Source organism: Microtus oregoni, unplaced genomic scaffold (assembly GCF_018167655.1).
Source record: "Microtus oregoni isolate MIOR12 unplaced genomic scaffold, Mior012 000017F_ref0000208, whole genome shotgun sequence".
Classification (NCBI taxonomy): Eukaryota; Metazoa; Chordata; class Mammalia; order Rodentia; family Cricetidae; genus Microtus; species Microtus oregoni.
The window spans coordinates 22,263,906-22,278,843 of record NW_024543076.1 but is presented as its reverse complement, the minus strand read 5'-3'; positions in this window follow the sequence as shown (position 1 = coordinate 22,278,843).

The window sequence follows — 14,938 nt, the reverse complement described above, 5'->3', positions numbered from 1 at the left end:
GAGTATATCCCCCCCCCCCGTGCGGTTAGCACCTAACTGGGCCATGGAGATGGTTTACTCCACTCCCACGCCATTAATTCCAAACATAAGGACAAACGTTAGCAAAATCAAGTAGACATTTTACTAAGGCCCAAACTTTAAAAATTATTCACCAATATAAGATACTGTAAGCAAAGGCAAGCAACAATGAAATACACAGAATGAAAAGTTTTAAATGTGTGTTTTTACTTCCATCATTTTACCTTCCCCACAGGTATATAGTTATTAATTTAAGTTATTAATTAAATTTAACCTTCCCTCTTTTTTTTCTTCCTTTCCTTGTTCATCTGCTTGCTAAACATTAGGGAAGATTTTTTGTTGCTGTATATTGTTCTAATTCCTACTTAAGAAAATAATGCCCAATGAGACAGAAATCTTAGTTATAATGAGTTCGAAATTAGGATAGTGTAAGAAAGGCCAACACCTGGGTCCTGTCCCAAGAGAGCTAGCTGGGGTATTGTTCTACCTCTCTAGTTACATTAGCTGTTGTCCCTTTCATGTCATCAAAAAGATCAACAAGTAGCCTACAGACTCAGTTGCTTAATTATTGACAATAAAAGATGGATATACTCCCAGTGAATTCTTCCAGACTGATACTCTTCCTAGTGTTGATTAACTAATATCCTCTCATCCCCCAGACCAGGACAGATGTCTGTACAGTCATGCCTTCAAAAACACACTTGTCTTGCTGGGAAATAGAGCTAGATTCTTGAGTCTCTTCTCAGAGAATATCCCTTCTGGGATGTACTAAGGAGATGATATGGGGGCTGTTGTTACCAAAAGAAGTTTGGAAGTAGAAAGGCTGTGTTTGAATGCTCTATCTCCTGCCACTTTCTCCTTACTCTTGCTTTTCATGTTGGACACATAAATAGCAGGTCTTCTTTCTGTGACAGTGTCAAGTATTTTAACACATTGTTTGGGGGTAACAGCTCACTTTTACCTTCCCTATCACTGACCTGATAAGGCAATCAATATAAAGGCATTCAAAGCTGAGAAATGCTAAAAAGGCATTGGCCTATTTTTCCAAAGAGTCTTCAAGGGTCCACATTAAGGCCCCAAACAACAATCTCTGTAGTGCAGTTGGAGCTTCAGACTGTAGTTGGCAGATGGAAAAGATATTTTAGGCAGAAGGAATTTGCAGCTTTCTTAAAATATAACCACATGGCCATGAGTCACCTTCTTTGTCCTCTCTTTTAAGACCAGCTCTCTACCTCTGTGAGCTACTAAGATGTGACATTTCTACTGCAAAAATAGTGTCATTGAATTGTTATTGATAACGGTGCAGTATTGGAAACATTTTCCTGGGATTGTTGGATTACTGATGAATTTATCTTAATTCTTCTAAGTATCATTTTCAATGCAACTGACCCTAGTCTAGGGAGAATGACTCATGATTTGCTAATGAAATTGTTGAGCCTTGCTATGATTGTTTCAGGGAAGGCAGTTGGCTTAAGTGAATCAATCAAGTCAAATAAGCATTAACCTTACAATGTTAGCCAAAAAAAAAAAAGAAGCTAAAATGAAAATAGTTTTATTCATCTTATACTAAGGTATGAACTTCTTCTTCTGGATGCTCTGGAGTGAGAGAATATGCTAGAACAAAACCAATTCAGAGAAATATAACAGCTAATTAAGACTTTGGATTCAATTGTGAGTAGTCTATTTGTGAACTCTTTGTATATAACATTTTTCTTTCTGTCTGTTAAACTTAGTCCCAGATGATTGAAATTAAAGTAGCTATGTCTCTTTTATATAAAAATTTAGCAGAGGTCCAGGGGACAAAGTAGTACAAAGAATGTTAGGACTAACTGAACAAAGCAATATACAAAAGAGGTGTAGAGATGAATTTGACTTGAAAAAAAATAGCTCAATAGCATGTTTCCATATCTCTCTGAGTTTTTATGCATTCATATCGCTACACTATGAGGGATGTTTGGAACTATTTTTTAGAAGATCCTACCATCTCCCTGAATTGGGAATTTTTTTTCTTTTTTTTTTATTGAGAAAAAAAATTTCCGCCTCCTCCCAGCCTTTCACTCCTCCCCCCTCTCCCACTCCTCTCCCTCTCCCCCCACTCCTCTCCCCCTCCCTCTCAAGTCTGAAGAGCAGTCCCTGCCCTGTGGAAAGTCCAAAGTCCTCCCCCCTCCGTCCTGGTCTAGGAAGGTGAACATCCAAACTGGCTAGGCTCCCACAAAGCCAGAACATGTAGTAGGATCAAAACCCAGTGCCATTGTCCTTGGCTTCTCATCAGCCCTCATTGTCCGCCATATTCAGAGAGTCCGGTTTTATCCCCTGCTTTTTCAGTTACAGTCCAGCTGGCCTTGGTGAGCTCCCAATAGATCAGCCCCACTGTTTCCGTTGGTGGGTGCACCCCTCTTGGTCCTAGGTACTACCAGTCCTTAAATTAAACAGCTAGAAGGAAAGAATAGAAAAGTAAATAATAAATCTTAAGAAAATATGTCTCTAGGGCTGACCACAACGCTATAGTTGATATTTGCTACCATTTCTACTACCCATTCTACATTCTTTTGTATTTCAGTTATTATTTTTACCTTTTACCTGGCCAAAGGTCTATACTTCATTTATGAGACATTTAAACCTCTCTTAAGGGAGCCACAGCATGACACCAGCAAGCAAAATGTGGCTACTTTTTGTTTTTTAGTGTCTAGAATTCCTTTTCAAGCCCTCTTAGGTTTTATGTGAATTGAGTACACCACGTTGGTGCTCATTTGTAGAAGGGAGGCTGCTTGTTGGTCTCCAGCTTCTTAGCCCCAAAATAATCACACAGAAACTGTATTAATTAAATCACTGCTTGGCCCATTAGGCTCTAGCTTCTTATTGGCAAACTCTTACATATTAATTTAACCCATTTCTATTAATCTGTATATCACCATGTGGCTGTGGCTTACTAGGTAAAGTTCCAGTGTCTGTCTCCAGTGGGGCTACATGGCTTCTCTCAGACTCTGCCTCCTTTCTCGCAGCATTCAGCTTTGTTTTCCCTGCCTAGCTCTGTTCCCCAATAGCTCTGCTATAGGCCCAAAGCAGTTCTTTTTTTAGCCAATGATATTCACAGCAGACAGAGGGGAATCCCACATCACCAAAAATAGGAGACTAATTAAATAAATACTTGGATTTGGGACAGAGACCTCTTTCATAATATGACCCAGATTGACAAAATGTTGACATGCTATGTGACCAACCATCCTTAGACTTTTAAAAAATATCCTCTCCAGAGACTTTACAGCATCTTCGTATGCAAAAAGCAGTTCAAATATGAATGCAAAGTTTCTATTTAAGTGATTCTATCTTATTCTTTATAGTTTTATTTTAGGAAGACTTTTGCCTGTGGAAAAACATCTCAGCTCATTATATAAAACAGTATACATAGGCAAAAAGCAAAATAACTTATCAACATTTTGTACTGATGTTTTATACATCAGTGAGGTTGTGCATGGAATGTCTAAATTGGAAAAGAAAAAAGAAGATATTTTTACGATGGTAATACAAGTTATCATAAAAATGTGGCTTTGGTATAAAACTTTAGATTTATCAAGATATAAGAAATAATGGAGTATTTTCTCCAAAATTGCCAAATACAAATTGACTGGACATTGTAAATGTAATTCTTATCTGATATTTGTTCTTATTATATATAGTTTTACTGTATCAGAATTAAACCCTTTTTTATTTAGACAACAGGGGAAATGTTGTAGAATATTTTTTTGCACTGTTAAGTTGTGTGTTTGTCAAGGGGCCTTGTGATTTGTTTAATAAAGAGCCAATAGCTAGGTAAGAGGAACTAAGGCTGGACTTCTGGGGACAGAGAGAGAACTCTAGGAAAAAACAAACAGAGATGCCAGGAGATGCAGAGAAAGTAGCCTGTACAGGAGGAGAGGTAACAGCCATGAGTCACACGACAGAATGTAGATGAATATAAATGGGTTAACTTAAGTTGTAAGAGTTAGTTAGGAACAAGCCTAAGTTATAAGCTGAGCTTTCATAATTTAAAAGGTCTTCAGGTCATTATTTGTGACTTGACAGCCCAAAGAAAAGTATTGCTACAACCAAGTCCTGGAAACATCACCCCATTCTAGTTCTGGTTAAAATGAGTTGGGAGCTGTAACTGACCCCTAAAGCAAGAAACAAACAAGAATTTTACTATTTTCATGGGACTGAAGCAGTAATAAAGTGTCAATAAGAGATTCGAGGGGAGATTCAATTTCTAAAAGGAATTAAACAATTCTCACCAATGCAAGTATTTAACAAAAGTGTAAACATTTAAAAGTCCCATTGAAATATTTATTATAATGCCATTGATTCAGAGATTTCAGAATGTCTCAAATTTAAAAGTGTCAAATGACCCAAAGTAATCATATCTGTAGGATTTCCCTGAAATGTCTTATAACATTTCTATTCATATCTATAAAATTCTATTGAACTGATTTATGAAATGGTGCTTCAAAGTTCAAGATTCCATTTTATATAATTAAGAGACAGTGGTTTCTGCTTTTGGTCTATATGTAACTAGACCTAGCTATTTCATCCACGGGTTTGCACATGTAAACTGGTTTCCTTGTGAGTTATAAAAAGCTAGGCTTTCCCCCTTCCTCCCTCCCTCTTCCCCTCTCTCTCATCCATTTCCTTCTCTATTTCTTGCTTTCTTGTATTCTTTTGTGTTGTAGACAGATCTCACTCTATAATCTGAAATTTCCTCGAATGATGCTTTCACCCTTACCCCTGTAGTCTGAGATTGCCAGTGTGTACCACATGACTGGTGTTTGTATTTCAGAGAGACCAGGGCACATTGAGTCTTAGCAGGGGTCACTCGGTGTGAGGCACGTTACTTTGGGCGTTTGATTCCGAGGAAGCAGTTTATAAAGTTTGGAAGTGATTGTTATAGGGTCTAAGGTTAAATATGTGATATGCAGCTTGTCTTATATACAAATTACAAATGAATCTGGGCTGTTGTACTTATTTATAGTATATAATGTTATGTTTTGATTCTTAGGTTCAGTACACAGTGATCAAGACAACTAACATTTCCACATAATTAAACATTGCTATATAATAATACTATGAAGTATACCTCTCTGTAGCAGAAGGAATACAAGTAATGGCTCTCCATTCTGAACCCAGCAGTCTTAACAATATTATCCCATGTGGTGATTTGAATGATAATGGCTCCCATAGGCTCATATATTAACATAATTCATATACTAACATAATTCATTGATGAATTAATAGGAAGGATTAGGAGGTGTGGCCTTGTTGGAGGAGGTGTGTCACTGGGGTGGGTTTGAGGTTAGGAGATGTATCACTGGGTGTGGACTTTGAGGTTCCAAAAACCCATGCCAGACCCAGTCTCCTCCTCCCCACTCTGCCACCTTCTTTCATACCTTGAGTATCAGGATTAATGCTCCCAGCTACTGCTCCAGCTCCATGCCTGCCTGTCTGGGGACATGTGCCCCACCATGGTGATCCTGGATTAACCAACTGAAACTATAAACAAGCCCTCAATAAAATACTTTCTTTTATAAGTGTCCTTGGTCATGATGCTTCATCACAGCCATAGAACCCCAATACATCCTACATGTCATGAAATTTTAAAAAAATGTTACCCCCCCCCCCGAGTGTTGTTGATTCAGTAGCTAAATTGTTCAGTTTACATCTCCACCAGGATTTCCTTCACACTCTGTGGCAGCTGGCAAGGAGTGGGGCCAGTTCACCTAGGACTATGCCACTGTTAATGCCGCTGCAAGGCCAATGAGGGGCAGGACCAGCTCTCCTGCGTGTGGCGGCTATATTCGCTCATCATAGTGATGCCCACCACAGGGCTGACTGGTGTCTTCCGGTCGTTGCCCTGGCCCGCAGGGCCTGGAACAGGAGCTTGATGGATATTTCTTTAAATGGTCTCACTGGTTGCCTATTTTTAAACAACAGGAAAATGAAAGAAAAACAATAATTTAGTTAAGGAATACTATAATAGCACGATCAAGAGCTGATGGTAATTTGTGTTAGAATGGTGGGAATAATCAGCTGAATTCTGTGTTTTGATTATATAGTAAATATAAATTGTTTATGGCCATATATAAAGTATGAGACTTAGCGTAGAGATTTAAAACAATTCCAGGACAGCATTTGGAATTGTCACTATTTTCATTTAGCTGTTGTATCAGAACAGGTGTTTTACTGTTGGGTCTTTGACACCCCATAGGTCTCATACCTAAGGTTAGTGCTTCATGTTTCTGCCTCTTCATAGTCAGGCGTGATCCCTGCAAGAGCTGGCTCAATGGTGCTTTGAGAATGAAAGCATGCAAAGTGAGTTTGGGTTCATGATACAATGGGAATAGAACTGGAGACAGATAGCACATTTACACTTCTATCTTAGTAAAGAAATATTATTATTTTTGTGCATGTGTCACTTGGGTACAAGTGTCTGTGGAGAACAGAAGGCATTGGATCATCTGGAGCTAGAGTTACAGGCAACTGTGAGCCACCTGACATGGATGCTGGGAACCAAACTCCTGCCCTCTGGAAGAGCGAAAGTGCTCTTAAGCATTGTGCCATCTCCTTATTCCTACACGGTTCTTTTGAGATGTTTTGATATTAAAGAGACAGAAGAAATGGAATGATAGAATAAATTGTATTTATATGTGAAATTATTTATATTACTGATAGGATGTTTGGAACCAAGCATAAATTTTTATTTCCTACTGGAAATATTCCTGCACATTTCAGGTGTAGAAAGAATGATACAAAACAGTGGAAATAATGAAGACAAAGGGCATCTGTTGCAGGTGCCAAAGGCTGATCCTTTGTGTGCCTGGAGGAGGAGGATTGGTGCTAGTGCAAGGATGTAATTTTCATTTTTTACCAGAAGCAAATTAAGTTCTCTTACAAGAGGAAAGAAACCAAGACATTTAAGAGAATAGCTGTGAGCTTCCAGGCAGGCAAGGCAGAAGCAAATGCTACAAATTACTTAACTCATTACTGGAAGAAACACAACAGAGCATTTAGTGGATGCATCTAACCCTCATGACTATTGTAACATCTGGTAAAGGATGGGCAAGCACCCTTTGTCACTATTGTAACTTTGTAACTATCACCCATATAAAAGTGTGATCAAGTGGGTCATTCTTGTGATGCCCTTTATAAAGGGTTATATCTTAAATAAAGTCATCCAAACTATCTTTCAGTATTTAATATGACTTACAGCTAGAATTTATTCCTCTAGAAAGATCAGGAAGATGGGTGATCTTGACTTTGTCTGTTGGGTTTTGTTTAGAGCATGCGTGCAACGTACCGAGGTGATGCTGCCATCAGTTTTATAGTACATTTGTTAGGCTCTTTCTTTGCGAATTAAGGATAAAGGCCTTCACTTTGAACTAGGAGGTGGCCACGAGCACATTGATTAACAAAGTTAAGGGACTACTTTGTTTTTCAAGGATAAGCATGATAGTTCATGGATAGAGTACAGGCTTTCTTCAGAAAAAGTTTAGCATGCAGTTTGGTTAAAATCCCCCAAGAAACCTGACACAGATGATTGTAGCTCTAAAATATTTTATTGAATTTACCAGACCAACAGTTTTTATCAAATTTCTACCCTAATTATTTAGAATGATTGTACTTATATATATATAATTATTTGTATTTATATATTAAAGGTTTGTATAATCAACACAGAATTGTAATTTTTATTTTAAAAAATCGTATATTTTTTGGTTATTTTCCTCCTCAAATAGTTGGTTACAAGAGAGACTAGGCTTAAAAGAGCAACAAGAAATACCACAATGACAGTGTGGTCAAACTGGTTTTGTGTTGCACAAATTAAATGTGCAATGGTCGAATTTCCCAAACCTTTGTGTGTGACGTTAGTGATGAGAGAATGCTCCTGAAGCATTGCTAGGATTCATTTTCCTTCCTTTTACATGTTTTTGCTATAACATAGAAATCCAGCAATGAGATGTGATGAGGGCCTAGAGCCAGGATAACAAGGTACTCGTCTGCCAATAAAGGTAGACTAGACAAACAGGAGGAGAAATGGGAAGCAGTAGGAGAGAGAGCCCGGCAAACCCAGGTAAGTGTCAAACCCAGACTAGACTCCACTAGTTAGACATGGAAGTTCGACCTAGGACTCTGTTGCACACTGTTGTCCTGGCATTCAAACTATCAAAACTTCCTTTTTCATTTCTTTTTTAAAAATTTTATTTAACTTTTACAGTTTCCACTTACTCTCCTCTTTCCAGATCCTCCCTGCCTCTCATACCCTCTGGATCTATTCCCTTCCTGTCTTTCATTAGAAAAGAGCAGGCTTCTAAAAGATAGCTACCAAACATGACAAAATAAAATATAATAATATAAAACAAAAATTATTAGATTAAGGCTGGACAAGGGAAACCAGCAGAAGGAAAGAATACTAAGATCAGGCACAATAATCAGAGAACCACTTCTCTTCTCCTTCTCCTCTTCTTCCACATCCTCCTCCTTCTCTTCTTCTTCTTCTTCTTCTTCTTCTTCTTCTTCTTCTTCTTCTTCTTCTTCTTCTTCTTACTACTACTACTACTACTACTACTACTACTACTACTACTACTACTACTACTACTACTACTATATCACTACTACAGCTCTGTAGCTAAACTTGAAATCAGGAATGGCAAGAACACTAGCAGCTCTTTTTATTGTTCAGCATTGGTTTTTTTTTCCATATGAAGTTGAGAACTGTCTTTTCAAGATCTGTGAAGAATTGTGGTGGAATTTTCATGGCTTATACTGAATCTTTTGGTAGGATGGCCATTTTTACTATATAAATTCTACCAATCATGAACATGGGAGAGCTTTCTGTCTTCTAATTCTTTCTTCAAATATTTGACATTTTTAATTATACAAGTTTTTCACTTGCTTGGTTAGAGTTACCAAAGGTATTTTATATTATTTGAGGCTCTTGTAAGGTGCACTGTTTTCCTCATTTCTCAGACAATTTGGCATTTGTATATAGGAGGACTACTAAATTTTGTGACATAACTTTGTATCCAGCTACATTGTTGAAAGCGTTTATCAATTGTAGGAGTTTCCCTGGTGGAATTTTTAGGGTCACTTTTGTATACTATCCTATCATTTGCAAATAAAGATACTTTGACTAATTTCTTTCCAATTCATATCCTCTTGATCTCCTTGAGTTGTCTTATTGCTCTATCTAACACTTTAAGTACTATATTGAGTGGATAGGGAGAGAATGGACAGTCTTTTCTTGTTCCTGATTTTAGTGGAATTGAGTTGAACTTGCATCCATTTAATTTGATGTTAGGTACAGGTTTTGCAGTCAACTTCCTTCATTATTTTGAGGTATGTACCTTGTATCTCTAATCTCTCCAGGACTTTTATCATGAAGGGATGTTGGATTGGTCACAGGCCTTTTCTTTATCTAATAAGATGTAATGCTTTATTTCAGTTTATTTATATGGTGGATTGTATATTGAGCCAGCTATCCTTGCATTTCAGAGATGAAGTCTACTTGATCATGGTGGATGATCCTTTTGATGTATTCTTTGATTTGGTTTGCAAGTATTTTCTTGAGTATTTTGGGTTATATGTTCATAATGGAAACTGGTCTGTGATTCTCCTTCATTGGGTCTTTATGCGGTTTGGGTATAAGTGCAGCCAGTTTCCTTCTGTTTCTTTTGTGGAATAATTCGAGGAGTTTAGGCATTAATTATTCCTGGAAAGTAAGGTAGAATTCTGGACTCAAACCATCTAGCCTTGGGCTTTTTTTGGTTGAGAAATTTTAATAACTGCTTTTATTTTGCTTAAGGTTATAGGTCTGTTTAAATTGCTCATCTAACCTTTACTTAACTTTGGTAAGTGATACCTATCAAGTAAATTATCCATTTCTTTTATATTTCCCAATTTGATAGAGTACAGGTTTTTAAAATATGTCCTAACGATTCTCTGGATTTCTTCAGTGTCTGTTCTTATGCCCCCTTTTCATTTCTGATTATTGTTAATTTGGATATTCTCTCTGTTTCTTTTAGTTAGTTTGGATAAGGATTTGTCTATCTTGTTGATTTTCTCAACTAACTAACTCTTTGTTTCATTGACTCCTCGTATTGGTCTCTTTGCTTCTATTTTACTTATTTCATCTCTCAGTTTGGTTATTTCTTGGCATCTATTCCTCTTGGGTGTGTTTGCTTTTTTTTTGAGTTTCTTTTTGTGTGCTGCTAAGTTGCTATGTGAAATCTCTCTCTCTCTCTCTCTCTCTCTCTCTCTCTCTCTCTCTCTCTCTCTCTCACCGTAGACACTTAAGGCTCTGAACTTGCGGATTAGGATTGTTTTCATTGTATCTCATTTATTTGGACTGATAGATGTAATCCTTGGACCTTTCAGGTAAATTTTTTTTTCTAGTTATTGTGAACTAATGCTTAGAAATGGAATTGGGAGAAGTGTCAGAAGGAGTTCATGGGAGGAAGAAGAGCAGAGTGTTCAACCAAAACCTTTTATTGTCTTTTTGGCATTGAGGGAGACAGTGAAGAATGGTCACCCCAGAGGATCTGCTATAGGTTGGGGAATGAAACTGGTGTGTGTGTGTGTGTGTGGGGGGGGTGTGTTTGGATCTAGAGAAACAGAAACAGAGGGCAAGATCTACAGATAGCCAGCCTACATCCCCGGCAGAAATGGTCTGTGGTTTAGCTGGGAGGACCTTCTGGAGTTGGTATCTGGAGTAAAGCAACACGTGAGGAGAGGCAAGTTAAGAGGGGGAGAGTCTGTTGTATCTACAAGAGATGTAGGCAGAGAGGGAAGGAAGGCTGCCACAGGTGTCCTGTTGAAGATATAGGGATGAGACCAGGGGATTTATTTTGGAAGAGAGGAGAGAGCAGTGCAGTACCTTGTTTAGCTTATCTGTTTTCCTTGCCTGCTCAGTTGGTGTTTTCTCAGGGAATGTCTATTGGTGTTGGGGCTGGGATACTGGGATGAGTTGGGGGAAGGGAAATTGGAAGAGATCTTAATGATCCATTGGAAATAGGGTCAGAGATGAAAGGGCATGAACTTCCTTTTCCAACCACAAAGAAGTTCATCTTTGAGGAGAAACTATTTTTTTTTTAAATCTCCAGTCTCTTGGACATGATGATTCATCTCTAAGCCATTTTACACTTTTGAGATTTGTTAGGGATTTAATAAAAGCTAAGTTTTTTTTTCCTGAAAAGAAGGCAGAGGCTGTTTGTTTCTTGCAAAGGGAGTGAAAAATGGGGAAGCCATCTGGCATTTCCTCAAAATATCCAGATAATTGAGGCCAAAGTATCTTTTAGCTTAATTTGTGTCAAGGAATGTCTTTCATGTCTGCTTCCAAACTTCCAATGTAGAAAGTAGCCCTAGGAAAAAGATTGAAGTTTACTAACAATAATTTTAAGTACAATAGTTATTAATCCTATTGTTCCATGCTCTTCATTCTCTAGAAATTCTGCAATTCTTGAACTTAATATATATATATATATATATATATATATATATATATATACATACACATTATATTAAATTAATTAAAAAGACATTCCTGAAGAATTCTATAGATTAAAATGCCTACCTTTATTGAAAATTTCATAGAATTAATCAGATATATTTTACTGGTGATGTAATCTGTCTGTTATCTTTCCAAATTTGCATCTCAAAGCTGATGGATTCACTGTACAAGGTGAAGTTGGTGTCCTTTCTGTAACAAAGATGCAGAATGACATCACCTCTGCTGAAGAAGCCCTATTTACAGACACGGTTGTTTTATCCATCGAGTTTGTAGTTTTAATTTAGCAGCGTGTGTTTTCTACTATCTCTTAATTGTTTTCTATTGAAATTCACATTTTTAAAACTGTGGCTATATTTAAAATACATTTAATACCAGAGTTTATTCTCAACAAATGCATCAATTATTTTTATGTTATAATGCTATCTCAAGTAAACAGACATAGACCTTTTATTAACTACTTTGTAATTTCGGGAAGTCACTGTTTTTCATCTGGCGAAGGATAGAGATAGAGACAGAGACCCACATTGGGGCACTGGACTGAGCTTTCAAGGTCCAGATGAAGAGCATAAGGATGGAGAACATGAGCAAGAAAGTCAGGACCGCGAGGGGTGCGGCCACCCACTGAGATCGTGTGACTGATCTAATGGGAGCTCACAAAGGTTAGCTGGACTGGGTCTGAACGAGCATGTGATTAAATTGGACACTCTGATTGTGGCTGGCAATGGGGGCTGACTGAGAAGCCAATGATAATGGCACTGGGTTTTGATTCTACTGCATGTACTGGCTTTTTGGGAGCCTCATCTGTTTGGATGCACACCTTCCTAGACCTGGATGGACGGGAGAGGACCTTGGACTTCCCACAGGGCAGGGCACCCTGACTTCTCTTAGGACCGGAGAGGGAGAGGGAAATGGCAGGAGGTGGAAATTTTTAATAAATAAAAAAATAAGATAAAAAAGAATAAATTAGAGACTTCAGAAGTATTGTGGCTTTTTAGGTAAAAACAGTGTATATTTCATGGAGAGGTTCTATTCAATCAACTCAAAGTCACTATTTCATAGACGTACAGTTTTATTTAACTGGGTGTCTTGGTTTTCTATTGATGTAAAAAAACCAACTCGACCAAGGAAATTTACAGAAGAGTATACAGGGGGCTTTCAGTTTCAGAGGGTGAGTCCATGACTATCATGGTAGGGAAAATAGCCAGATACAAGGCATGGCACTGGAGCCACAGTGAGAGCTCACATCCTTATGCACAACCAGGATGCATAGAAACTAATGGGGAACAGCATGGGCTATGGGAACTTGAAAGCTCACCCTCTGTGACACACCTCTTTCAACAGGACCTCACTTCTTAGTACTTCCCAAACATTTCCATCAGCTTGTGGACCAAGCATTCAAATATATGAGCCTATATTCTCATTCAAACTGCCACATTGTGTTTATTTAATCTTTCTAACTGGTTAATGTTTGAAGATAACTGTCATTTTTATATCACATTTTGCTGCATTTCAACACCTACATCCCATCGGCAGATATATGTATGCCTAATGTATGTAGGTAGATTATATTGCAAGTTATACCTTTCAAACTTTAGAAAATGAATAACTCATTTAGAGCCTAGAGTAAAAGGAAGCAAATCTAGAGTATTAAAAGTACAGAGTTTTATAGTTTTATTTGATAATACATGTTTTAAAAATATGTAGCAAGAATATATTGTTGGCCTTTTTGTTAATATAGCCCCATATTCCTCCTTCTCTTTGATTTCACTTTCTGATTTTCAGTAGAAATGGAAAAGAATCCATTGACAATCTTGTAGCTAATGAAGCATGAAAGGAGAAGTGCTTTTCTTTAATAGTAGAATCAACTCATTTCCTAAATTTTATTTCCTTTTTTTACTCTAGACCATTCTTTAACAGGATATCAATAAGAGTAAGTCTAAGTGGTCATTTAAAATAATATTATCTCTTATTTTCTGAGGGAGTTTAACTTCCTTTCCTAAACAATGACAAAGATGTACTAAAAGTAAATAACAGAAATTCAATACTTTGAAATCAGGTGATGAAGGAGAGAAATTTCTGAGGGATCAGATTTTAAGATCAAGAGCTCAGCTGAGACCAACAGTTGCCCCAGTTTACTTCTTCATGGGAGTTTTCAGGGCATAGCACAGGATGGTGAAGAATTTAAAAGAATTTTTTGGTAGTCTATCTAACTCTTCACTCAGTGAAAATATTTCTTAAACACAGTGGTGAACTATGGACCATTTCAGACATGTAAAACCTGGAAGAATTCATCACTAGTAGATCTGGACTACAAAAAAAAATGTTTATGGAAGACATTTAGGGAGAAGGAAAATAATAACAGATGGGGATCTGGATACGTAGAAGGAAGAGAGGAGGTTATGTAAGTTACTATTTAGAGACATGCAAGATATTTACACATTTGTCAGAGAATATCATTTAATGCAAAATAATGTATTTTTGGGCTTATGATTTAATTAGAAGTAAAATGATTTAGGAAAAGAGAAGAAAGTCATAGAAGAAAGATTAAAAGCATACCACCACAATGGTTACTACTTTGGCAGAGGTGGTATGATGTCATTTAAAAGTAGCCTGTGAAAAGTTATAGTTTGAACCTTAAGGTAGTCACTAAAACTACATAACAAAGAGCTTTACCTAATACTCTTAAATAACAGAGATAACATAGAATCAAGTAGAGTACCCAAACCTAACCATGACAGAGAAACTGACAAAAATATAGGATACATATCAAACAAAAACAAAGGAGTAGAATTAAACCAGATGTTCATAAATACACTAAATATAAGTGGTTTCCTTGTCTTTAAAGGCCGAACGCAGTGAGAAACAAAGCCCAGGTTTATATCATGTACATGAAGCATGCACTAATACAAACATAGGAATGATTAAAAAGTGGAAGGATGGAGAAACACATTCCATGTTAATCAAACAAAAACTGGAGTGGACAAGTAATATTAGAAAAGGTAACACTGAGACAAGCCATCTTCAAGAGAAGTGGTACTAAACATGACTCCTTTATGTAATCCTAAAATGAAAATATTGTAGAGATAGCAGAGTTCTTGTGTGCATGGTTTACACTCCCCAAATCCTCCCAGATCCTCTCTACTTCCTCACCAACCCTGCCATCATCTCTTTCTCTAGAAAACTAACAGACAAAACCAAACTAACCAAAACCCTGAAGGAACCAGAATTAAAAAAAGAAAATAGGGGAAGAACTGTAAAAAAAATACACATAAAAACCACACACACATACACACATGCACACACAAAACCTATAAAAACTCTTTTACAAAGTTGGAAAAAACAGAATTGAAGCAAAAGACCAGTAAGACTAATTCTCTAACAAAACAA